This window comes from Cyprinodon tularosa, unplaced genomic scaffold (assembly GCF_016077235.1).
Source record: "Cyprinodon tularosa strain WSP-4 unplaced genomic scaffold, ASM1607723v1 ctg1139, whole genome shotgun sequence".
Classification (NCBI taxonomy): Eukaryota; Metazoa; Chordata; class Actinopteri; order Cyprinodontiformes; family Cyprinodontidae; genus Cyprinodon; species Cyprinodon tularosa.
The window spans coordinates 54,583-81,071 of NW_024037936.1; the positions used below are offsets into that span (position 1 = coordinate 54,583).

The window sequence follows — 26,489 nt, forward strand, 5'->3', positions numbered from 1 at the left end:
GGACCGGCAACCTGTCCAAGGTGGACCCCTCCTCTCTGTCCAAGGTGGACCCCTCCTCTCTGTCCAGGTTGGACCCCTCCTCTCTGTCCAGGGTGGAACCCCTCCTCTCTGTCCAGGGTGGACCCCTCCTCTCTGTCCAGGTTGGACCCCTCCTCTCTGTCCAGGTTGGACCCCTCCTCTCTGTCCAGGGTGGAACCCCTCCTCTCTGTCCAGGGTGGACCCCTCCTCTCTGTCCAGGTTGGACCCCTCCTCTCTGTCCAAGGTGGACCCCTCCTCTCTGTCCAAGGTGGACCCCTCCTCTCTGTCCAGGTTGGACCCCTCCTCTCTGTCCAGGGTGGAACCCCTCCTCTCTGTCCAAGGTGGACCCCCCCTCTCTGTCCAGGGTGGACCCCTCCTCTCTGTCCAGGTTGGACCCCTCCTCTCTGTCCAGGTTGGACCCCCCCTCTCTGTCCAGGGTGGACCCCTCCTCTCTGTCCAGGGTGGAACCCCTCCTCTCTGTCCAGGTTGGACCCCTCCTCTCTGTCCAGGTTGGACCCCCCCTCTCTGTCCAAGGTGGACCCCTCCTCTCTGTCCAAGCTGGCCCTTTGGACCAGTGAGGTGGTGTTTCCAGTCCAGGTGAGGGTGTCTGTGATGAATGTGGTGCTGCTGACCACCTCTACAGCTGAGCTGTTGATGAGCAGTGGAGCGTGGTTAGGACGGTTCTTCCTGAAGTCCACCATGATGTCCTTGGTCTTCTCCACCTTCAGGGTTTTAGATCATCCATGTAGCATGGACTCTTTTACCAATCGGTCTGCATTATCAATCAATAACATCAATCATATCTTCCACCCTAAATATCAGATTACTTTAGAAAAACGCCTCTTAGTGAAATAAAACGTCGCCCAGCGCGCACAGACGTCCCCTTAAGGAGTAGAGAAAGTATTTTTTGTCATTTAGCTTCATGTTGTCTTGACATTACCCTTAGGTGCGCAGCCCCCTTTGAAAAGTCCTGGATCCGCCCCCCCCACATCATGCAGCTGCTTCATGTATTTTTGTCTGTTAAAATATTTTGCAGTGATCTAAACCGACGTAACTCCTCCTCCACCGCGCGGTGCCTGTGCCATCTTTGTTCTTAGTCGCCACTGTCGGGTAGCGACAGCCTATAGCGACATCGGGCCGCTGTGACAGCAAATCCCTTCCCACACACCTTTTCTCTCCCGACCCTCGGCCATTTTCAAAGAACGGCGGTGAGAAAGGTGAGCTTCAATGACTGTCTCAAACCATAGTTCACTACAGATATACGCCTCAAAGTTCGCAGAAAAAGATGGCTAACAGGTTAGCACGTAGGACGGCCTAACGTAAACACATCTCTAGAATGATTGACAGTTAGGAGAACCACTGATTGAGAAGATCCACCCGGAAATAAAAGAACCTCCTCTGGACCTTTAAGTCTTGGTTTTGAGTAAAATATGTTTTTGTAAAATTTATAAGCAAAACAAAGTTACATATTTTGGCTGATAAGTGATATCTGGTAGAAAAATGTATTTGAGTTTGTTTGTAAAATTAAGTGGGCTGCTCAGTGGTGCAGTGGGTAGCACTGCTGCTTGCATTATGAAGGTTCTGGGTTCGATTCTCAGCCCGGGGTCTTTCTGCATGTTCTCCCTGAGCATGTGTGGGTTCTCTCCAGGTACTCCGGCTTCCTCCCACAGTCCAGAAACATGACTGTTAGGTTCACTGGCTCCTCTAAATTCTCCTTAGATGTTAATGTGTGATTGGAACGGGTTGAATGTTGGCGTCAGACTGGAGATGCACTCACTTCGCCATCTCCACAGGTCAAGGAGGCAGGAACTCTCTGGAACAACCATCTAGAAATGTCTTAAATTATGTGTATTTACCCTTAATTTAAGTCGGTAAATGAGATGATTTGCCAATGGAATGAGTATTTTTACTCATAACATAAGATATGTAGATAAAATGCACTTGAAATAAGACAATTGTGTTTTCTTATTTTAAGTGTAAATTGTCTTGTTCCATTGGCGTTATTTCTCTTTTACCTCAGTTCAAGAACCAATTCACTGATTTTAAGAAAAATGACTTATCTAGATTTGGATTTTTTCCAGTGCTGCAAAAACTGTTAATCTAAATAAGTCCTTTTTCTTAGAATAAATGCCTTTTTTCATGAATTGAGGAGGAAAGTGAGACACTTTGGCAACTGAATAAGAAAATTTACCTTTAAAATAAGAGACACTGTAGTTTGTAATTGAAGCGCATCTTATCTGATGATCTTATTTAAGGGTAAAAACGTTCCTTCCATTCCCAGATCATCTTATTTTCCTCCTCAAATTCAAGCTGTTTTTACTCATTTTCCGAATGTTGTTGCAGTTTGTGTTTGGAAGCTCTCACACACGGCTGAGCCTGACTCACCAGGGCTGGTATGTGGTGAAGGAGCAGTGAACATGCTGCTATCCGCCTTACTCACCGCCGCTCTGACATCCTGGCGTTCCAACAAACGTGAGGCCTGGCAGCGAGTCTAAAGCCAACATGGCGCTCCAGTAATTACTGCTCCCACTGGGCTTTAATCCTGGTGTCTCCTTACAGGTGATCTTTAGTCATCGGCTCTGGCTCCAGTTGATTTTATGTAACTCTCCTGATTCAGCGTGTGTCATAAAGGATCAAAGTCGTCCACCCTCGGCCCCGTAGCGGTTTTCTCTGTGTCTACGGAAGACACTCATTTAGACACAGATGTGCTGTTTTTATCCATGGTAGACTTTGACATCTCCATTTCCTCTGTAGGTTAAGAAATCTGCTCTGGGATGCAATCATTACATAAAACACATTGTTTATGATGATTTGTGTAATTTATGAATAAAAAGCATGGTGGTTTCTAGGTTGCTGCGTTGCCATGTGCTGTTAAACATCTGGACAGCAATTTATTTGTAGTTTTAATCCCCTTTATGCGCCCTTGATGCTGAGGAGAACATTTGCTATGAATATTTGCACAGTTTCCTGCTTTGGGAGTATTTTTATTTTTATGGCAATAATATTTATTTATAGGTTTTCATTTTGTTCTTTTTACATGTTTTTCTTTAAATCATAACTGCACAGTAATATTCTTTCAGCTCGTTTTTCTTCTGCACATCAAACTCTGTTTTCTCTTCACATTATTTAGCTTTTTGTGTAATTTTTTTTATTACATTTTACAACCTTGGAACAATAAAGGTATTTTTTTCTTCTCATATATCATGAAAAAGTAGCTTAATATTCTTCACAGATGACTTTTGTTTGATTTAAGAAGGTAATCAAACATGGAAAATGGTCCAAAGTGTTAAAATTGTTCTGAAAGAAATAACAGCATTAAAGGAAAAGTCCAGTCAGCAGGAATAATTAATGGATCATTATTTATGCCTAAAACTAATATTTTTACAGTGATTTAATGAAATTAGTGTTAATCAGTAAAAAAATAAAAACAATAATTTTCATTGCGATCACTGAGTCTGGGAGCGGCCATTTTACCCCAAATACCGTAACCCCTCCCTCCTGCCATCTTCCAGCAGTGACGTCACGGTGCGGTAAGCCTAGCGCCATTCTCCCCGCTTTCCAAGCTAAATCAATGGGAACTACTAGACACATCTGCCATCAACAACAATTATTGAAGATTTCCAGAGGACTTCACCATTGAAATTCACCAGAGCTATAGTGAAACTGACAATGCCCACGTGCATGGCAGCTGGATGCTGGAATACGGGTTGGTCGTTGGATCGCCAACTTGAAGAGGGAGGATTTGCCATCGAACTTCTGGCCAGAGAAAAAACCCGTAATATGTAGCCAACATTTGGAAGAAGAATGTTTTCAAGATGACTTGGATAATAGCGCGTTGTGACAAACACCAGATACAGCACTGGGACTTGATCAACAGCCGATACCGCACCGTGACGTCACTAACCAGTAGGTGGCAGTAGTGTTCTTTGACAAACATGGATGCCTCCAGTAAAGCACATTCACATGAAAATTACTCTGAATTAAAAACACTGATCATTTATTGAACAGGATGGAATCATTTCAGATTTAAAGAACTTTCCGAAGTTTGGATTCTGAATATGAGCGACTTTTCCTTTAATCGTTTTTAAATATTTCTAATGATGCAGTCCTTATCACTGGAAATACGATCTAGAAATAAATAACATTATTTAATCAATAAGTGTATGTCACCCAAATTTGAGTAGGTAAATGAGATAAAATAATAAAATATAAAATAAAATAAGATTATTAGATAAAATTTCTCTTGAAATAAGACAATGCATCTGTGTTTTCTTATTTTAAATGTAAATTGTCTTGTTCTATTGACAAAATGTCTCCTTTACCTCCTCAATCCAAGAAAAAATGACTTTCAATTTTTTTAAATAACATTTACCATTCTACAAAAAAACAGAAAAATGAGTGTAGTTGAAATATTTTCTCCCTTCAGCAGATGATTTGTGAAGAACTTTGCAGATGAACCAGCAGGAATAATCGGATGTTTTATTTCTCAACAAGCTGCATCAGGACTGTTCCAGTACTACAATCACTAAAGAGAATATTGTTTGAATCTAACTTTATTTCATCATAATGTCAGAGAGTTTAAAGTCTGCTCAGGTCATTTTAGTGGTTTTATATCATGAAATCAGAAACCTTTCTGTCAGTTCAGCCCCTGCAGAGCGTGAGAATGGCGCCATATATTTCCTGATGGGGAAAGTCCTGCTGCAGAGGTCAGTGTGCGACACTCAGATGACTTATTACAGTAGTGATGCAAACAGACTGCGTGTGTTTCTGCTCCTGGTGACATCATCAATGCCGCCCTCAGATGGCAGCACCTTCACCTCCTACCCTGCCCTCCTTGGGAGTGTTTTTGGGTGCGATTAGAGGGAGATAATTCGCCCCGTCTGCCTTTCATTCGGCCATTTTTCACTGCTTCCTGCCATCATCACTCTTTCTCAGATGTTTCTGCTGTTTTGCATGCATGTTGTTTTGCACTCTCCACGCACGTCATAAACAGCTTATCAAAGCAACAATAAACCGCCCACACAGCCCTCCCATTACAGCCCATTAGAACCATTTGCATTGTTGGGATTCTCCCTGTGATGGATTGGTGCTGCTCATGTAATCTAGCGTTAGCGTAGATGAACCTATGGGCTCGGTGGGGAGATTCAGCCCTGAATGTACGATCAACGCCAGCCTGGCTAATCGATGTCATGGAGGTGTCGCCATTAATGCACATCCATTACAGCTCTGCTTATTCTATCGCTGTGAAGCCATTTATTTATGAGGTCATCCGTAGCAAACCGTGCGCTTGTTCCGTCGGATTCAGGACCGCCTTTTCCTTTACAACAGACGGGTTCCTTTCAATAAGCTATTGAAACTATGTTAAGTCTTAGGCCTACTTAGAAAGCTTTTATGCAAACCTTTTACACGAGTGAACACATGAAAGCAGCGTCGCTCACATCATCTGCCATTTGTTTAGGGTTTTTTTTGGCAACCATTTAAAGCTTCGTAGATGATGGATTGCTTCACCTTTTCCATCATCATATAATTACCTGCACACCTTTTCACACCGGTTGTTCAATTTAAACGTTGAACTTTCATTAGAAAGCAGCATCAAAAGGAAAACTCATAATTTCTCTTCAGGAGCTGGAAGAAAACCTTAGCTGGTTCATGACCATTTCTTTCTGCAAATAATCATCTATCTGAATTATATGGAGCATAATTCATGTAATATTAGAAGTACACTTTTCCTCAGCATCTTTAGGCAAAATAAGAAAGATGAGTAAAGCAGCTAGAAATTAATTTTGCTTAATTCAATTCAGTTTATAATTCTTCCTCATGTCGGCTACTATTAGTGATCTTTCATGCCATCTGGAGAAGAAATGCATCCTAACAGGACACAGAAACAGCTGATCGGTCATGTTATGTCAATTTTTTCTATGCTTCTTATTTGAGAAATGAGTTTCCATTCATTTTATGCACAGTTACCTTTTTTCACCGAAGTGGAAAATCACCTGGAGCAAATGTTGCTCCTTTAGTTCGATGCTGTAAAATGTGCAAAAGAAACAGTTGTTCAGCTGCTGCTCTGACATTCAGACTATCACCGCGTCTTTCTAGATGTTCACTAACTTAAGAAGATCAACACGACATTAAATGTTTTTTTTTTTCCATTTTTAACAATCGCTTTTGGAAAATGCATTGAAAACTTTGGACTTTCCCAGAAACTCAAACTCTAATAAAGAAACGATTCAACTTTAAACTGATTCAATGCATTTTAAAGTAATTTTATTTTTCTCCCCGAATTCATAAATCTATGATTGGGCCGCCTGTGGAGCTGGTTGACAGTTGCCTTTTGTATCTATGCTTCTTTTTCTATGTCTGCTTCTGTCTCCTTGAACCCCAGTGGGCCTCAGCAGATGGCCGCTCACACTGAGCCTGGTTCTGCTGGAGGTTTCTTCCTGTTCAAAGGGAGTTTTTCCTCTCCACTGTCGCTACAAGCATGCTTAGTGTGAGGGATTGCTGAAGAGTCAATGAGTCGATGCAATCAGCTGGTTTTCCTTAGATAGAAAACTTTGAATCAATCTGACTGGATGATCTGGTGAACTGGAAAGGGACCTGAGATGACATGATGTGAATTGGAGCTATAGAAATAAACTGAATAGAATTTCTTCTCTTAATCACATGTTTATGTTAGTCTCATTATCTGACTGTACGTAACATCATCACGTTACGTCTGCAGGTAAATGATCATCAGGAGAATGATGCAGCAACCAGAGAGCCTAGAAATGTGAGAGCAGAAGCTGAGGTCAGAAAGCGTCTCTCTCTGCAGGTTTCCACACGCCGAGAGCTGCAGCTGCTGTTCTGTTGGAACGAGGCGGTTTGGCGACTCTTAGAATTGATGCCAATAAGAGGCAGCAGTGATGTTGTTGGTAATATTCCCAGAATAAAGGCAGGATGGTTTAAAACCGATAAGCTTCAATAAAAAAGAGTTTTAATCATTGTTTGTTGGTCAGAAACACCTTTAAAATAAGACATAAAGCAGGTCTGCTTGTTCTGCAACATTAGCAGCTTGGAGCCGTTTCTGCCTTCGCTCCAGTGAAGCAGTTTGTTTTATACCAAACAGAATAGATTTTTAAATTGAAGAACAATTTCTGTTTATGTTTTTAGGTTTATAAATTTCCTTTGAGTGGACAAAATAAAACGCTTTTAGTTTGTTTCTCTGTGGAAATTCATGAAAACACTAAATGCCCCTTATATTTAAAATGTTGCTCAGTTCTTTTGCATTTTTGACCAAAAGGATCCGGAGGGGGGGCAGCTCTAAAGCAGTGGTGGAGCCAGAGGGGGAGTCAGGGTGGCCCCACCCCAGAAGAAACCCTTGCCACCTGTTGCCAATGAAACAACCTATTCTCATTATGTGTTCGTATGAAATCGTACGAAAAGTTATGCACCGTAATTTCGTACATTTTTTTCGTCGTATGACCATGTGCATCTGACGCACCATTTACGAATCTAGAATATAAATTACAATTAGTCCTAACCCTAAGATATAAAACAGCAAGCAACGTAGTTAGAGACATGAAGAAGTGATGATTGCACTGTTTTTCCCAGTTTTACGTCCGTCCGCGGATCTGCTTTTTTTTTCTGTCTGCCAGCGCACTGATGTGGTTTTTTGAGGAAAAACGTCCAAAACGTACGAAATAGTGTGCATAACTTTTCGTACGATTTCATACGAACTGATAATGAGAATATGCTGAATGAAAACATTAAACTGTTTGAATTCTACGAACATTTGCAAAGAGAACAGTCAAATTTCCCAGGTGAATTGAATGCATCCTCACGCAGCACTTTTCATTGGTCAAGCTGACATGTCTGAGAGATCTCCAGCGACACACAGATCCTGTGTGTCGCTGGAGATCAGGATCCAGATATTAGACCGAGCCGACCCTACAGCTCCTAACAGCAGCTTTCTGTGGGATTTTCATGCCTCTAAATGTGGTTCTAATAAAATCCATCCATTCATACCTGCTTGTCCTTTTGGGGCACAAGGAAGTGACGGCTGTGACCGAGGGGGGGGACTTCCTGCACAGCTGCTTTGGAGAATTCATTTTTCTTTTCAATAAACCACTTTGTAAAAATGTAACTTTTCTGTGTGCTTTTTTTTTTTTCAGTCAGTCTGGTTCTGCTAAAAAGGCGGCCCTTCGCCTTCCAGGATGTTTTTATTTTTGTAATCCCATCAGCATAGAGCTGTGGCTGCAGACAGAAAATGTTTCTAACCAGTTTGTGTCGATCCGTCACAGACAGAGGTTTAAAATAATGTAGCTTTTAGATTTAGACATATGGACTGTTGGAGTTATTGTAGCTTTCCTGCATGTTCTGCATGATCTATAAGTAATGACCAGAGTTTATGGCACCATGCAGACTGAAGCAGCACTTCAATGACTGGGAGGCAAATCACACCGATCCATCTTACTATCACTCTTGACCTTTGACCCACAGGAAGCAGTCCAGCTTTTTCCTGGCCTCGCACTCAGAGGAAGTGACCCTCATCCCGGTTCTGTGCAGCTGTGCGTGATGAAGGTGAAGGCTGAAGAAGCGTGGAGGACCGAGCAAATGTTTCTGATCATGCAGAGCCTCGGCTCTCATTAACTCTCCGTAATGTTGCACCGTTAAACCTATGGAGTCTTTGTCCAATAAAAAAAACACTTTTCCATTCACTGGTTAGTGAAAACAACTGCTTAATTTATGGATGTGGATTTGCGCTGCATATGGTTTGTTGGTGTGTGACCTTCAGAGCTGCATAAGCAGGTAGGAATGCAGAGTGTCTTCTGCAGGCATTGTTTGAAATTCTGCAATAATCCCAGGTGTGTGTGTGTGTGTGGAAGACAACGCTGCGCCGCTAATAAGGACTCGGTCTGACAGCAGGCTGACAGACAACAAGCCAGCTTTGTGCTGAGCTCCTAGAATATTCCTGGCATCTCTTGGAAAGGGTTAACTCCTGGGACACAGAGGCAACTGTGAATCAATTTAGATTCTGCACATTCTGAGGTTTCTCTCCTGCTCCTAATAACTAGTCACACAAAGGACACCAAGAGTCAGTGAGTTTAATTTGAAAATATTTTCTCTTTATTGAATTTTCAAGGTTGGACAGAGTGAAGCACGTCTACAAGGAGCAGTGCTGCAGAGAAACTGTGTGTCACAGTGAAATGCTTCCAGTAACGAGACGCATTCTGAAATCGATTACTTGAGTAAATATAAAACACTGTTTTAAAGAGAGGGTTTCATTTAATAAAGGAATAAAATGATTATCCAAACCAACCTAGGAGGCAGTTAGTCCTCAGATCTGGAACCTTTGCAATAAAACTCAGTCTTTATTATATTTGCCACTGAGTGATGATCTATGGATCATTGTCTTCATGCTGGCTGATCATTGTCCTTCAGGATGTTCAGGTTCTAAAGGGGAAAAGCAGCCCACAGTGCACACCATTCACACCAGCATGGCTGCAGGTGGCACTGGAAACCTGTGCTGGTTTTACACTGCAAAAAATGGAAATCTAAATAAGTCATTTTTTTTTCTTCAAATAAGTGCATTCGGAGATAAATGAGACTCCATTCCAAGTGCATATTATCTAATGACCTTATTTTAAGAGTAAATATACTAATTCTATTGGCAAATCATCTTATTTACCTGCTCAGATTAAGGTGAAATACGCTTATTTTAATTCCAAAAAAGTTTAAAATCAATCCAATGGACTTTGTTTCCAAGTTTGAAGACGTTTCTCTTCCATCCAGGAAGATTTTTCAATTCCAAATGTCAGAAATAGCGTTTAGTTCCAGGTTTTATCCAGCAGCCCAACAAAGCCTGGTTTTAGTTTAGAAAACATGCAAATAGAAACGGATGAACGGGTCCCCCCCTTTGGGCTCGTTACTTTGAAAAAGTAATTAGTTATAGTTACTAGTTACTTCTCCCAAAAAGTAACTGAGTTACTAACTGAGTTACTCCACAATAAAAGTAACTAGTTACTAGTAAAAGTAACTATTGCGTTACTTTTGCGTTTCTCGCCCCCGTAACCCTCCCCACCCGGCCCCCACCTTCTCGCCGTGTGTTTCCAAAGCCAGCTGAATAGAGCGGACGACAAAGACAAGAACCTGCAGAGAGTTTAGCATTTATTGCAACTCAACGTAAATGACATCAGGGGGGAACGCTATCTGACGGGCCTATAAACCCCGTCAGAAGATAGTGTTCCCCCTGCTTAACATGGGGGGACGCTATCTGACACCCGCCAGCGGAAACACCCACCTACGCAACTGACAGACGGAATCTCAGCCAATCAGCCAATCTCATCCTCCCCTCTCTCATGACAAGGCGCGCACGAGTCCTATCATGAAAAAAGGTTCATTATGCGACCTGAGTAACGCGCAGTAACGGGGTGTCTGCAATGGTAACTGCGTTATAGTTACAGTCAAAGTAATTAGTTATATTACTCGTTACTAAAACAAGGTAACGGTGTTAGTAACGAAAGTTGAGTCGTCGCCCCACCTCTGTTTAAGGTTGGTTTTTCTTTCTTAACATAGATGGCTTCCTTCACGCTAGGGATGCACGATATAATGGGCCCCCTATCCGTATCGGCCTTAAAACTGAATATCGGACATCAGCCACCCCACCGATATTTAACCCCATATTTGATCAGCTTCTGAGTTTCTAAAGTCTAAAAAATAAAATAAAATACTACTTCTTCTTCCTCAAAAACTTCTTTTTTACAGACTTAAAAACTTCTAAAGACGAGGGAAAAAATATTGATCCATTAAAATATCCCAATATCTTCATATGCTGATATATTGCCATTTAAAAACACCATATCAATCTCTTTTACTAATGAAATATTGCTATATGTCATCGTTATGCTACGAAATCCCCCGAAAATTCACCAAATGTTGCCATATTTTTATACAGGTGCTGGTCATAAAATTAGAATATCATGAAAAAGTAGATTGATTTCAGTAATTCCATTTAAAAAGTGAAACTTGTATATTATATTCATACATTACATACAAACTCATATATTTCAGATGTTTATTTTGTTTAATTTTGATGATTACAAATGACAACAAATGAAAATCTCAAATTCATCATATCAGAAAATTAGAATATTGTGAAAAGGTTCAAAATTGATGGCCCCTGGTGCCACACTCTAATCAGCTAATTAACTCAAACCACCTGCAAAAGCCTTTAAATGGTCTTTCAGTCTAGTTCTATAGGCTACACAATCATGGGGAAGACTGCTGACTTGACAGTTGTCCAAAAGACGACCATCGACACCTTGCACAAGGAGGGCAAGACACAAAAGGTCATCGCTAAAGAGGCTGGCTGTTCACAGAGCTCAGTGTCCAAGCACATTAATAGAGAGGCGAAGGGAAGGAAAAGATGTGGTCGAAAAAAGTGTACAAGCAAGAGAGATAACCGCACCCTGGAGAGGATTGTGAAACAAAACCCATTCAAAAATGTGGGGGAGATTCACAAAGAGTGGACTGCAGCTGGAGTGAGTGCTTCAAGAACCACCACACACAGACGTATGAAAGACATGGGTTTCTGCTGTCGCATTCCTTGTGTCAAGCCACTCTTGAACCACAGACAGCGTCAGAAGCGTCTTGCCTGGGCTAAAGAGAAACAGGACTGGACTGCTGGTGAGTGGTCCAAAGTCATGTTCTCTGATGAAAGTAAATTTTGCATTTCCTTTGGAAATCAAGGTCCCAGAGTCTGGAGGAAAAGAAGAGAGGCACTTCATCCACGTTGCTTGAAGTCCAGTGTAAAGTTTCCACAGTCAGTGATGGTTTGGGGTGCCATGTCATCTGCTGGTGTTGGTCCATTGTGTTTTCTGAGGTCCAGGGTCAACGCAGCCACATACCAGGAAGTTTTAGAGCACTTCATGCTTCCTGCAGCTGACCAACTTTTTGGAGATGCAGATTTCATTTTCCAACAGGACTTGGCACCTGCACACAGTGCCAAAGCTACCAGTACCTGGTTGAAGGACCATGGTATCCCTGTTCTTAATTGGCCAGCAAACTCTCCTGACCTTAACCCCATAGAAAATCTATGGGGTATTGTGAAGAAGAAGATGCAATACACCAGACCCAACAATTCAGAAGAGCTAAAAGCCACTATTAGAGCAACCTGGGCTATCATAACACCTGAGCAGTGCCACAGACTGATCGACTCCATGCCACGCCGCATTGCTGCAGTAATACAGGCCAAAGGAGGCCCAACTAAATACTGAGTGCTGTACATGCTCATACTTTTCATGTTCATACTTTTCAGTTGGCCAACATTTCTATAAATCCTTTGTTTTTATTGGTCTTCAGTAATATTCTAATTTTCTGATATGATGAATTTGAGATTTTCATTTGTTGTCATTTGTAATCATCAAAATTAAACAAAATAAACATCTGAAATATATGAGTTTGTATGTAATGTATGAATATAATATACAAGTTTCACTTTTTAAATGGAATTACTGAAATCAATCTACTTTTTCATGATATTCTAATTTTATGACCAGCACCTGTATGTTGATATATTGCCATTTAAAAACACCATATCAATCTCTTTTACTAATGAAATATTGCTATATGTCATCGTTATGCTACGAAATCCCCCGAAAATTCACCAAATGATGCCATATTTTTATATGTTGATATATTGACGCGGTATCGATCTATTTTACTAACAAAATCTCACAAGAATTTGCAAAATATCACAAGAGTTTGTAACAGAACGATGAAATTTCACCAGATTTTGAAAGTAAAATATATCGATACCGCGTTTTTAAAAATCGATTTGATATCAGCATATGAAAATATATTTGAGTATATTATTTTTCAAAGTGTCAGAAATGGATAACAAAACTGCTATTTTCAATGACTACTTATTTTTGTCCAGCTTCAACATCAGTATCGATATCGGTTATCGGCTACATGAGTTTTAAAATATCGGCATATCGGATATCGGCCAAAATCCCAATATCCTGCATCCCTACTTCACTCCCCTCTCAAACCACTTCTTTGTGTTCTTTGTCCTAAATGTGAACATTCTGGTCCTCCAAAGAATGTCCTTTGTCCATCAGTTGTAGATGGACAGCAGTCTTGGTTCAATCGTCTGTGTTTTTGTGTTTTTTTTTTGGAATATCTATGACCTGGATGGCTGAGAATCTTTACCAGCATATTACAGTAATTTGAAGAAATGTTGACTTATTTTTATTTTTTTTGCAGTGTAAGGACCGCTGCTGGAAGCAGGGCTGCGTCTCTGACTGCTCCACTGATTCTAGTTATTCAGATCAGTCAGCACTGTTATCATCACTGTTTGGGTTTTTATTCCTTCAAAATTATAAAAACAGAATTTAAAAACTGCTTGTTGTTGTTTACTCCAGATGCATCATGATCTGAAACATTTCAAAGTCCAAGAAGAGTAAATCTCTGGCTGTGCAGGGGATCAGTTCTTACCTTTTGGAGCAAAGACGGGAGGAGTAGCAGAAGCTTATATAGCTAGCCAGAAACCCAGCAGACAATGTAGCTGTAGAATCGAACCACACAGGAATCTACATTGTATGCCAGGTTCAGGACAAAGCAAAGGTCGGCCCAGACCGGCGGCGTCTGGGGATCCATCAACGCCATTTTTAGGACATGCATTTAACTGGAGATTAATTTGATGAACAAGAATCATCCAGAAGATGGAGAGCAGGAGGAGGAGGAGGGGACCATAACAGGAAGAAGAAGGAACTGGACAACAGCCTCTTGTGGAGCTGCCACAGAACCTCCTGTGTGTGGCTACAGGACGGCCCCCCCGACATCCAGCTGACCGCGGGGTTGGAATGCATGGCCGGCCAATGAAGGAAGAGCCGCCATGTTGAAGCGGGACACAGGCAGCGCCGTCAGAGACCCAGTAGCCAGATGTAGCTGCTGATGACTACACAGGATCTACACTGCCTACTGAGCAGCTGACGGTCACCAGAGAGCCGTGGAGAACGGAGACGCCGCCTGAGAACAGAGCAGACAGATGTGTTAGAAACTCGCACCCGGACAAGAAGAGATGAGAAACATGGAGACACGAGATGAAGCAGAAAGAAGGAGAGCAGCCTGAGGGAGGGGAAGGATATGGGAGATTATCTGCTGACGAACATCTCCAAGCCTGGCATTATCAGCCGCAGATTCCTGTCATTCTTTCACATTAGCCTGAGGCAGGACAGGCAGGGGCCACGCCACGGCGGCTCCAACCCCGGGGCCCGACACAGGACGGGACTGCCGCAATAATCTGGATGCAGGTGATGCAGAGGTAGCAGAGACTGGACAGACGTTCAGTCCCTTTCTGGCTGCATACCTGAACCCCCGTGACCCCGCCGATCAAACCTCCCTCCACCAGCTGATGGTCACTTAACTCCAGTTTCTTTTCATTAACAGAAATTAGTTGCTGCCCCCCCCTCACATTCCGCGGCGCGCAGCGCGTCTTTCTGCGTCTCTGGCAACAGAGCTGTCTCTCAGTGCTTTCAGGTTGCATCATTTGTCTTCAGTGGAAACGTGTGATAAAATGCTCGCTCTCCCACCGAGGCTTTGTACCCGGAGAACTAAAGGGGTGGAAAAGGATGTGGCCTGGGGCTCTGCTCTGCGCTGGAGGGAATACTGTTTTTTTCTTAACAAAAAGATGGTGGGAAGGGAAGTGTGGGGGAAGAAAAAAAAAGTTACCTTTCTTGGAACTGCTGTGGGTCACATGGATGTTCGGTTATATTTTCGGACCAGTCGTTGCCTCCCTGTAAAACAGAACAGTAAGAATTTAGCCTCCATGATGCAGGAGCTTTGCAGCCTGTTCAGGTTAAATAAAGACATGTTCCGTGTTTTATTGGCAGCTCCAAAGCAGTGAACATGTGTACGTTCACAGGCCTGCAGATAAGCTAATGAAGTCTTATCTCCAGCATTTTTCCACTTTGGTGATGCTGCAGCCGCTGCAAGGCAGAGACTGGAAGCGTGGAGATAAATCCCGCTCGCCGACAAAACGCTACGAGACGCTGGCCTCATTTCACCACACAGGAGGGTAGAAAGGCTTCTTGGGTTCGGTACCTGAATCCTTAAACTTGTTTTGTTCAGTTCTCCCCCTAATCTTCCTTAATTGTTACCGTATTCTCAAAGTGTTGTTCAGTTCTTCCCTTAGTGTAGAATAGAAAATCCCTTTATTTTCTAACAATGGGGAAATTCTGGTGTTTACAGCAGCGAAAAGATAGAAGAAAAATGATGAATTCAGGAATATTAATAACATTCCTGGTGCTGATATATTCTGGCGTTGCTGTTCAGTTCAGGATCCAGAGGAGCTGATGGGTCTGATGATATGAGGTCCTGTTGTACCTTCATGTTCACCTCTCAGATTAGCTTTGAAAGCATCCGATTCTTCGGGTCGGATCCAAACACACAACTAGAAGAAAGAATAAAAAATAACGCAGGTTTCCATACGGTAGCCACCATCTGCGCCATGTGGCGCCGCGTCGCAGCGGCCGCGTCGGTCATCGACACCACTGGCAAGAGGAAACCCAACCCCCCCCATCCCAGAGTACCGATGGCACCCAGTGGAGGGTGGGGGGAGGACCGGTTGGGGGAGAGGCCGGGTTTGTCATTCCATTCCTACTTGAGCCGTGCTCTGCTATTCCTAGAGTGTGGTTATATGGCAGTTGATGTGGGTTTCCTCCTAGTTGCCTTGAGGATGACTGCGCCTGACCACATCCACACGCACCAGCAACACGTTCACACTGTGACAACTGTGGGCACATGTGCAACACACGCACACTTTCAAGGAGGGGATAAAGGGGAACTGACTCATTACCCTGTTTTAGGGTCCCTGTAGAGGGACGGGGAGGGGGGGCCGTTCTTAAAAGTGTGGCTGGGTGTGTGTTGGATAGTGAGCTGCACCCCTGCTGCAAACGGTTTGTGTGCATGTGCTGTTTGTGGCTCAAGTATGTGTGGGTGGGTGTGTTGAGGATGTGAGCTGGGTGGGGATGCATTCCCTTTCTCTCCACGTCTGATCACTGCTTCGTCTCTAAAGCTGGAGCTCGGCGCTCCTTATCTGCAGTCCTTTCTTCCAGAATCTGCTGCTGGATGGCGTTTCAGGAATGGAGAAAGTGGACGATGGTTTGAGTTTAGAACGTACTTCCTCTTTCTGCGATGGCGGACGGACATGTTTGTTCAGCATCATCTTGAATAGAACTCATTGGAATATGATCAGTTTAAAAAAGGACAAGTCCAGGATGAGACAGTGTCCACTTTATGAATCAGAACACAGATATCTCTGACCACTGGAAAAAAAAACAAATTTGGATTAGTCATTTTTCTTTAAGTAAGTTCATTTGTTCTTGGATTGAGGAGGTAAAACAGACATTATGCCAACGAAACAAGACAATTTAACCTTAAAATAACAAAACACAATTGCATTGTGTAATTATCTTATTTTAAGAGTAAAAATACTCATTTACTGACTCAAATTAATGGTAAATACACTTATTTTAAAGAGTTTTGTACTCTAGGTCATTTATCCAGGGCGCCCCTCACTGATCACCAGAAACTGGGAGTACAGCGCTTCCGACCAATTAATCAGCAATCGGCCAATCAGATGCCCCTGCTCTGACAGCGTCTGAATGGTTGCTATGTGCCACTCTATGTTTCCAACCAAACAGAGGGAGCTCTGGTTTCCTGGATGCAGAGATTATGCCTCAGCCTGTCCCAGAATATTTCCTTTCCAGCGGATGATCCGTCTCCACAGAGAGACGGTGAAAGTCGACATGTCAAACGCTCTCAGATGACTACCTTGGTTAACGCTTCATGGCTTTCAGTCAATTATCGTTCTGACTTCAGGCCTGAAGGGGAGCCTGCACCGCAGCCCGGTGGGGGCGTAGGAGCTCTGTGGGCTCTTCCAGGAGGCTGGACTGATGGGAAAGAGCTGGCTGAGGGACGCATGCTCTCCTAATAATAGGAGAAAAGGTGTCTTTTTGTCCAAAGTTAGGAGAAGGGACTTTGCTTTTGGGTCACATGGTTTAGAGAGAACTTGGACTCGTTCCTGGCTGTAAATCTGCACCATTAGTTTTAACAAGCAGCGACGCAAAGGCCGGAATTTAATAAAGTGAGCTAAAGCCGAACCACTGATGTTTCAGATGCCTCCACCCTGAACACCAACAGCCCACGGTAGAAGGAGGGAGAAGGACGGGGGAGAACTTCTCAGGTAAAACATCAGGCCTTTGACTCCTGAATGAATGAACCTGCTCCCGTATCTCACTGTCACACCAACCTTGTGCAATACTTCCCGTTTCTTACTGACGTCATCCTACTTTGAATAATCAGGTGTGCTGAGTCATGGTGTTAACTGATTACCTTTGGAAAACAAAAGGAACACCTTCAGAACGCCACTCTGTGGGCCCGGCCAATTGATTCTGGTTTTCCATGACGTGCATCCGTCTCTACTACCCTTTCCTCACGCACACATTCACACACGCCAACATGTGCGTTCACTCGTACCCACACACACGCAGAAAATACTGCCACTTGTTGGAATGTAGTGTGGGGCCCAGGTAGGGGAAGTTCTGCCCATATATGAGCAAAAGAGGAAGAGGGCCAGGTGTGTGTGGTTTGAACACCGTCTACAGAACACACACACACACACACACACACACACACACACACACACACACACACACACACACACAGGCAGCAAAGACGCCCATTGACAAAGAGCACAGAGGAAACGCATGCAGGGAGGCTCCAGCTGGCTCCTCCTGCTGAGCAGCTTCAGCGTCCCGTTCTGACGTGAAAGTCATTCCTCTGAGCCTTAACTCTCTGATCGGCCACAGAATGACTGTTGCTGTATAAACAAAGACGAGTCATGCGAAAAGGAAAGCAGGGAAAGAGGGAATCAGTCAAGTCATAGTGAGGACTTCTTAACCCAGTTTTTCTTACGTAACTCTGCCGAGTCGGAGGAAACGACGCTATGTCGCCATCGCTTACTGCCTGACACCATTCATGGCTTTAGACTCGTAGATTAACTTCCCTCTGTCCACTTTCACTATGGAGTAAGACATCCCAACATGGCGGTAAACCTGATGCTGGCAGACTGGCCACAGATACTCAGTGACCCCCCCACCCCCCATTCACTGGTCATTTACCCACAGTGCTCATCTGTTAGCTCTGAAAGTGATCAACCAAGGTCATACAGGTAGGTTCCTCAGCGTTGGTCTGTAGAGCAGACACTGTCCATCAGATAGTTTGAAAACTTTTCCCCACATATCAACAGCATCACTGACACGGTTTAATACTTTCAGACGATATGACCCCTCCCACTGTGAGGAAAAACCAGTTTAAACCCGGGAACAAGGAACTTCTAGTGGCAGCGGGATCAACTCACTGACGCGTATCCACCCGGGTCAAACGACTCGGCAAGCGACCCGCATTCCGATCGGCATGCTGTGGGAAGTTGACCCGCTAAATTACATGATACCATTGAACGCATCATACAGATGTCAGCACGCCGCGCCGGTCGCTTCTGATCTAACGAGCAGAATCAACTCTGTTTCCATCGGATAAACAACAGATTATAGAGAGAAACAATAAAGCACACCGACTACGCCCTGCCTTCCTGACACGCTGCTCTCCATTGTTTACTTTCCTGATTTCTGTCGCAGTGATGACATCATTAACGCTAACCCAGCGTGGTGATGTCACCAGACACGCGGTGGGGGGAGACCACACAGTTGTCAGTGATGGTCAGACCAGCTTTATTAGCCAATGGGAGGGGGGCTAATAAAGCTGTCCCCCCCCCCCCCATACCTGTAGCTGATTCCTCTATCCAGGTGAGTCAGATTCAGACTCACACTCAGCTGCTTTAGCTGTTCAGAAACTAACGATTCTCCATCGAACTCATTCAGAAGTAAAGCTGAACGCACCTGTTGGTTGGTACCAACCTGCCACCGCCTGTTACCATCAGTGCCATATTTCCTTTCATTGTCTGTCCAACTTCAACCAATCAGCTCATGCATCTGAACAGCATCATGTCTAAGGCTGAGAAAATTCATCGGATGAATCGATTAGTGACATAATGGGCAACCAGTTTAGCATTTCATTAATCATTAACTGGAGGATAGAGTGTAAAACGAGCCTTTAGCCGACAGAGCGACACACTTAGAGCAGGAATCAACCCAAAACTCTCACTTTTAAAATTCATCTATCATTCATAGAGGTTAGTTTCATAAAACGTCTTTTGATTGAAATACAAAAAATATAATCAACAGATCAATCAATTAGCAAAATAATCATGAGTTGCAGCTCTACTGATGTCAATATTTAAATGATTCATCTTCAAGCTGCCACCATGTTCTTTCATTGAAATAAAAGAAAATGTTCTGGATTTGCTCGAGTTTTCACCGGATTTTTGAAGCATAGTAGAATGTAGCAGAGCCCCTCCCCCGCCTATTGCTTTGCAATTCCAGTCAGCATATTAGAAAAAGGAACCTGGTGAAAATACTAGTTTATGATATGAAGAGAATCTTCATGGCTAATCCTCACATGCTAGTAGATCATCAGAAATAATTTAGAACAAAAAAACACTGTTGGATGATTTGCTTGATTGAAATGATGGATTTTTGCAAAGATTTCACGCTAATAATCCCTTTAGACAGTATTTATTCCATTGATGGTCCCATCGGATTGATCTGAGTGATCAGAACATGTGAATGAATGAGGAAAATATGGATTCTTTCTGAAAACTATTCAACAATAAAACCTTAATGGCGTAAAAAGGTGCAGCCATAGATTTAACCAAAACATTCTCATTCTTCATGGAGCACCATTATGAAGTGAAGCAGCTCCCCTGAAGATCCTCCACACATGAAATAAGGAATTTCACTACATATTATTGATCAGTTTGTTTACTGACGCTATATTATATATACTTAAGATGTTTGACTGTTTAAAGTGAGTGAAGAAGCGGTTTGGTTCTGCGATACCGGATGGTGTTTATACCGGTCTGCATGTTGGGCAGACATTTTTCTTTCCCAGATTTTAATGGTCAAAAAACTCCTGTTTGACATTTAAATGTTTGCATAACATCTTCAGCTTCTAGGAGATAAATTTCACGGATAGAGATGAGAGCCAGACGACAGCGAGGAGAAGAACGTTCTTCAAAAAGACCAAACAGGATGAACCATTAGCCTTTAGGTCAAACAGAAATCCCATCAAACTCGTCTAACGTAATGTTTATGAAGCGTTTAAATTTGTTTCCTGCACATATTTCAATAAAAAAAAAAGATATGTTTTATTTCAGAAGCAGTTTTATGTTGGATGTTACAGTTTTCCGATGTAACTTCCTGCCCAGAAGAGCGGGCAGGGTTCACTCTGCAGACAGTCTGATAAGACAAAAGGGCAGATTCCTCGCTAATCTTTACAGGAATGTTATCTCCTTCATCAAGATACCTGCCATGCATCTCTCCGCCAATCTGGCCCCGATCACTCTCACACCGGAAACGCTGCCTAGATAAGCTCTCGTGGATCCTTGCACTCGGACGTGTCGGCTCCTTATCACCACTCCTCACCCTCCTTCTCCACCTCTTTTCCTCTATTGCACCTCTTGGAACAATAAACTACAGTCTTCTTCTCTTCTTGAAGGCAGCACCCAGAACCCCCACTGGCCCCTGTGGGGGTATTAGTGGGGTTTGGAGGGGGGAATGGGGAGAAAGTGATCGAGTGAGTGGGGTGTGTCGTGCATGCATGTGTGGTGGAGGCCGTGCCCTGGGTAGAGTGGCCCACATGGCTACAGAGGGCACATCTGGGCCGCTAACGACCACAGACGCTTCTGAAGTCTCACCCAGAGGGATGGAAGGAAATCTGATCAACAGCCGGACAGAAACAGCCGGACAGAAACAGCAGAAACAGCCGGACAGAAACAGCCGGACAGAAACAGCCGGAAAGAAACAGCCGGAAAGAAACAGCCGGAAAGAAACAGCAGAAACAGCCGGACAGAAACAGCCGGAAAGAAACAGCCGGACAGAAACAGCCGCCCGGGACAGAAACAGCCGGAAAGAAACAGCCGGACAGAAACAGCCGGACAGAAACAGCCGGAAAGAAACAGCCGGACAAAAACAGCCGGACAGAAACAGCCGGACAGAAACAGCCGGACAGAAACAGCCGGACAGAAACAGCAGAAACAGCCGGACAGAAACAGCCGGACAGAAACAGCCGGACAGAAACAGCCGCCCGGGACAGAAACAGCCGGAAAGAAACAGCCGGACAGAAACAGCCGGACAGAAACAGCCGGAAAGAAACAGCCGGACAAAAACAGCCGGACAGAAACAGCCGGACAGAAACAGCCGGACAGAAACAGCCGGACAGAAACAGCCGCCCGGGACAGAAACAGCCGCCCGGGACAGAAACAGCCGGAAAGAAACAGCCGGACAGAAACAGCCGGACAGAAACAGCCGGACAGAAACAGCAGAAACAGCCGGACAGAAACAGCCGGACAGAAACAGCCGGACAGAAACAGCCGGAAAGAAACAGCCGGACAGAAACAGCCGGACAGAAACAGCCGCCCGGGACAGAAACAGCCGGACAGAAACAGCCGGACAGAAACAGCCGGAAAGAAACAGCCGGACAGAAACAGCCGGACAGAAACAGCCGGACAGAAACAGCCGGACAGAAACAGCCGCCCGGGGCAGAAACAGCCGGACAGAAACAGCCGGACAGAAACAGCCGCCCGGGACAGAAACAGCCGGACAGAAATAGCCGGACAGAAACAGCCGGAAAGAAACAGCCGGACAAAAACAGCCGGACAGAAACAGCCGGACAGAAACAGCCGGACAGAAACAGCCGGACAGAAACAGCCGGAAAGAAACAGTCGGACAGAAACAGTCGAACAGAAACAGCCGGACAGAAACAGCCGGACAGAAACAGCCGGAAAGAAACAGCCGGAAAGAAACAGCCGGACAGAAACAGCCGCCCGGGACAGAAACAGCCGGAAAGAAACAGCCGGACAGAAACAGCCGGACAGAAACAGCCGGAAAGAAACAGCCGGACAAAAACAGCCGGACAGAAACAGCCGGACAGAAACAGCCGGACAGAAACAGCCGGAAAGAAACAGCCGGACAGAAACAGCCGCCCGGGACAGAAACAGCCGGAAAGAAACAGCCGGACAGAAACAGCCGCCCGGGGCAGAAACAGCCGGACAGAAACAGCCGGACAGAAACAGCAGAAACAGCCGGACAGAAACAGCCGGACAGAAACAGCCGGACAGAAACAGCCGGACAGAAACAGCCGGACAGAAACAGCCGGACAGAAACAGCCGCCCGGGACAGAAACAGCCGCCCGGGACAGAAACAGCCGGACAGAAACAGCCGGACAGAAACAGCCGGACAGAAACAGCCGGAAAGAAACAGCCGGACAGAAACAGCCGGACAGAAACAGCCGGACAGAAACAGCCGGACAGAAACAGCCGGACAGAAACAGCCGGACAGAAACAGCCGCCCGGGGCAGAAACAGCCGCCCGGGGCAGAAACAGCCGGACAGAAACAGCCGGACAGAAACAGCCGCCCGGGACAGAAACAGCCGGAAAGAAACAGCCGGACAGAAATAGCCGGACAGAAACAGCCGGAAAGAAACAGCCGGACAAAAACAGCCGGAAAGAAACAGTCGGACAGAAACAGTCGGGCAGAAACACCAGGACAGAAACAGCCGGAAAGAAACAGCCGGACAGAAACAGCCGGACAGAAACAGCCGCCCGGGACAGAAACAGCCGCCCGGGACAGAAACAGCCGGAAAGAAACAGCCGGACAGAAACAGCCGGACAGAAACAGCCGCCCGGGGCAGAAACAGCCGGACAGAAACAGCCGGACAGAAACAGCAGAAACAGCCGGACAGAAACAGCCGGAAAGAAACAGCCGGACAGAAACAGCCGGACAGAAACAGCCGCCCGGGACAGAAACAGCCGGACAGAAACAGCCGGACAGAAACAGCCGGACAGAAACAGCCGGAAAGAAACAGCCGGACAGAAACAGCCGGACAGAAACAGCCGGACAGAAACAGCCGGACAGAAACAGCCGGACAGAAACAGCCGGAAAGAAACAGCCGGACAGAAACAGCCGCCCGGGACAGAAACAGCCGGAAAGAAACAGCCGGACAGAAACAGCCGCCCGGGGCAGAAACAGCCGGACAGAAACAGCCGGACAGAAACAGCAGAAACAGCCGGACAGAAACAGCCGGACAGAAACAGCCGGACAGAAACAGCCGGACAGAAACAGCCGGACAGAAACAGCCGCCCGGGACAGAAACAGCCGCCCGGGACAGAAACAGCCGCCCGGGACAGAAACAGCCGGAAAGAAACAGCCGGACAGAAACAGCCGGACAGAAACAGCCGCCCGGGGCAGAAACAGCCGGACAGAAACAGCCGGACAGAAACAGCAGAAACAGCCGGACAGAAACAGCCGGACAGAAACAGCCGGAAAGAAACAGCCTGACAGAAACAGCCGGACAGAAACAGCAGAAACAGCCGGACAGAAACAGCCGGACAGAAACAGCCGGACAGAAACAGCCGGACAGAAACAGCCGGACAGAAACAGCCGGAAAGAAACAGCCGGACAGAAACAGCCGCCCGGGACAGAAACAGCCGGACAGAAACAGCCGGACAGAAACAGCCGGACAGAAACAGCCGGACAGAAACAGCCGGACAGAAACAGCCGGAAAGAAACAGCCGGACAGAAACAGCCGGACAGAAACAGCCGGAAAGAAACAGCCGGACAGAAACAGCCGGACAGAAACAGCCGGACAGAAACAGCCGGACAGAAACAGCCGGAAAGAAACAGCCGGACAGAAACAGTCGGACAGAAACAGCCGGACAGAAACAGCCGGACAGAAACAGCCGGAAAGAAACAGCCGGACAGAAACAGCCGCCCGGGACAGAAACAGCCGGACAGAAACAGCCGGACAGAAACAGCCGGAAAGAAACAGCCGGACAGAAACAGCCGGACAGAAACAGCCGGACAGAAACAGCCGGACAGAAACAGCCGGAAAGAAACAGCCGGACAGAAACAGCCGCCCGGGACAGAAACAGCCGGAAAGAAACAGCCGCCCGGGACAGAAACAGCCGCCCGGGACAGAAACAGCCGGAAAGAAACAGCCGGAAAGAAACAGCCGGAAAGAAACAGCCGGAAAGAAACAGCCGGACAGAAACAGCCGGACAGAAACAGCCGGACAGAAACAGCCGCCCGGGGCAGAAACAGCCGGACAGAAACAGCCGGACAGAAACAGCCGGACAGAAACAGCCGTCCGGGACAGAAACAGCCGGAAAGAAACAGCCGGACAGAAACGCACAAGAACCTCTGCTTCTCTTGTGACTCAGAGCCACCGGCTCTGAGTCACGCCTCCTCAGACAGCATATCCACGCTGCCCACAGTGGGACAGAGTCAGAGCCGGCTGGATCCCGGCTCAGCCAATCAGACGCCTGCGCTGTCCATTCATAAAGTGGCTCACCAGCAGCGTCCACGCTGAGCGACATCATATCCCCACCCACCTGCGCTCACTTCATTCATGCTCTGAGCAGACGGAGTGGACGGAGCTATCTGTGTCAGAGGAAAACGGGTGGGGGTGGGGGGACAGAGAGGAAGTAGTTCCTTAGCGTGAAACAATCCTCTACTAGCAGCTAATCACTTAGCTTTAGACACTAGTGACCGGTTCCACACCACGGCCCCTCACTGTGCCCCCCCCCTGCATCAGGGGATCAAACTCAGAACTTAAAGCTCCTTCAGGCATTTCCTCAGCGACGCTGCCGCCGCCTCCTGCTCTTCCTCTCAGTGGTTCAACAGTTTCTCCAACCTTAATGTCTAACATCTGACAGCCATCAGCAGCAGACCGACTCTCTCAGTCTTTTGCCTTTTAGTTCCTCCTTTTCTCACTTACCGTCTGGGTGGGGGTTTCTTCCCGGCGCTGACTTAGGAATGAGGGAACCCCCCCGACTTGCCTCAGCTGCCCTCCTCATCCTCACTCCTGTTGAAGCAGGGATCCTGAGCAGACAGCCGCTCCTCAGCAGCGTCTCTGTCTGGAACTGAAAGGTTTCATCCACATCTTCTTCTCTGTCATTTCCTCCTCCCATTTTCATTCTTCAGAGTCTAATCAGTAACACGCTTAAAGTGACAGCAGCAGCGAGCTACAGAGCCGGCTCTCGCTTTCTATCTCGCTCTTGTGCTCTCACACACACACTCTTTCTCACAAGAGGCAGTTGGTGAGGTTTTCCTCTGGGCTAAAGGTGCTTTCCCAGAGCTCTGAAGACACCACAGCCGTTAAACTCCCTACAAGCCCCGGCTAGAGTTGCACTATCACATGTTTCACAGGGCTCTCCCTCCCCTCTCTGATGAATTACTGACTGACTGTCACTGTCTGACTCTCACACGCACTCACATGTCCAACAGCGCGCCCTCTTATAGGCATGCTGGGGGGGGGGCTGGGCCTAAAGCAGAGGGCAGTCTCTTCTTACAGAGCTCCCCGTCGAGGTTAGAGAGAGGACAGGACCATTCAGAAAAAACACAACTGAGAGGAAGGAGGTAGGGAGGGGGGGAGTAAAATGGGTGTGCATGCCCAGTGTCATAAAAAACACAAACGGCTCCACTAGAAATATGGGGAATCTTCAGAGTGTGACCGATCTCTGGGGAAAAAGAGTTTTTAGGACTTCTTAGGAAAAACTTGCATGAAGTCTGAGTGGCTGCTTAGGTTCAGAGAGCAGGAAGGAAGGAAGCAGGGAGATTCTGATGGACTCAAACATCACAAACCTTCAAACTACCGCAGGTCGCTCACATCTACCGTTCCTCTGGCCTTTTCTGGTGACCGAAATTCGCCCTTGTCCTCAGTTCACCATGGTACCTATATCCTGCCGGCTCTATCCTCCCTGCCGTGTTTGCCAGCCACACCCACGGGTGGCGGTTCCACCCTGCCCCGCCCTTTTACAGACGCAAAGCAGGGCTGGGCTGCAGGATTCAATGGGAGGCTTGAACTTAACTGATTTGTTACTCACAAGAGGCATGTGACTCACCCAAAGTCCAGGCCGCGCCCCTCCTATGCTCCCACTACACACAGCGCCGTGTGCAAACACCAGGCTACACACCAATGCTTCAGCAGAGAGCGATTCCTGCCGCCGTCTATTTAAAAAGCTCCTGTGACTCATAGATATGTGTACGGGTTGATTCTACGCCCTCACTCCTTAGGGAATTCATTGGGGTCAAAGGTTACTCTAAAATTATGTGATTTAACAGAAAATTGTCCAGTCAAAATAGGCAGATTAGCAGGATTTACCAAAATAAAAGCTTCTGAGGCGATACAGTGAGCTAAAGAAAAACTTCCAGCTCTGAAAATGATCATATTGACCCCAAAAAGTTTAGTATCTAGGGTAGATAGATTAAAAAAACATACCAATTTTTTTTATTAGTTTTTGCTGTGATTGAGCA

At 45.7% G+C, this 26,489-nt stretch overlaps 1 long non-coding RNA gene across 1 annotated transcript; it reads right to left on the minus strand.

The window, feature by feature from the left end:
• Nucleotides 1–9,097: 9,097 nt before the first annotated feature.
• Nucleotides 9,098–25,687, minus strand: LOC119795651. The gene is made up of 4 exons (XR_005282352.1): nt 24,952–25,687; nt 14,728–14,792; nt 13,492–14,025; nt 9,098–9,531 (listed from the first exon to the last, which is right to left on the minus strand). It is a non-coding gene; the product is annotated as an uncharacterized LOC119795651 (long non-coding RNA).
• Between the last annotated feature and the right edge of the window lie 802 nt (nt 25,688–26,489).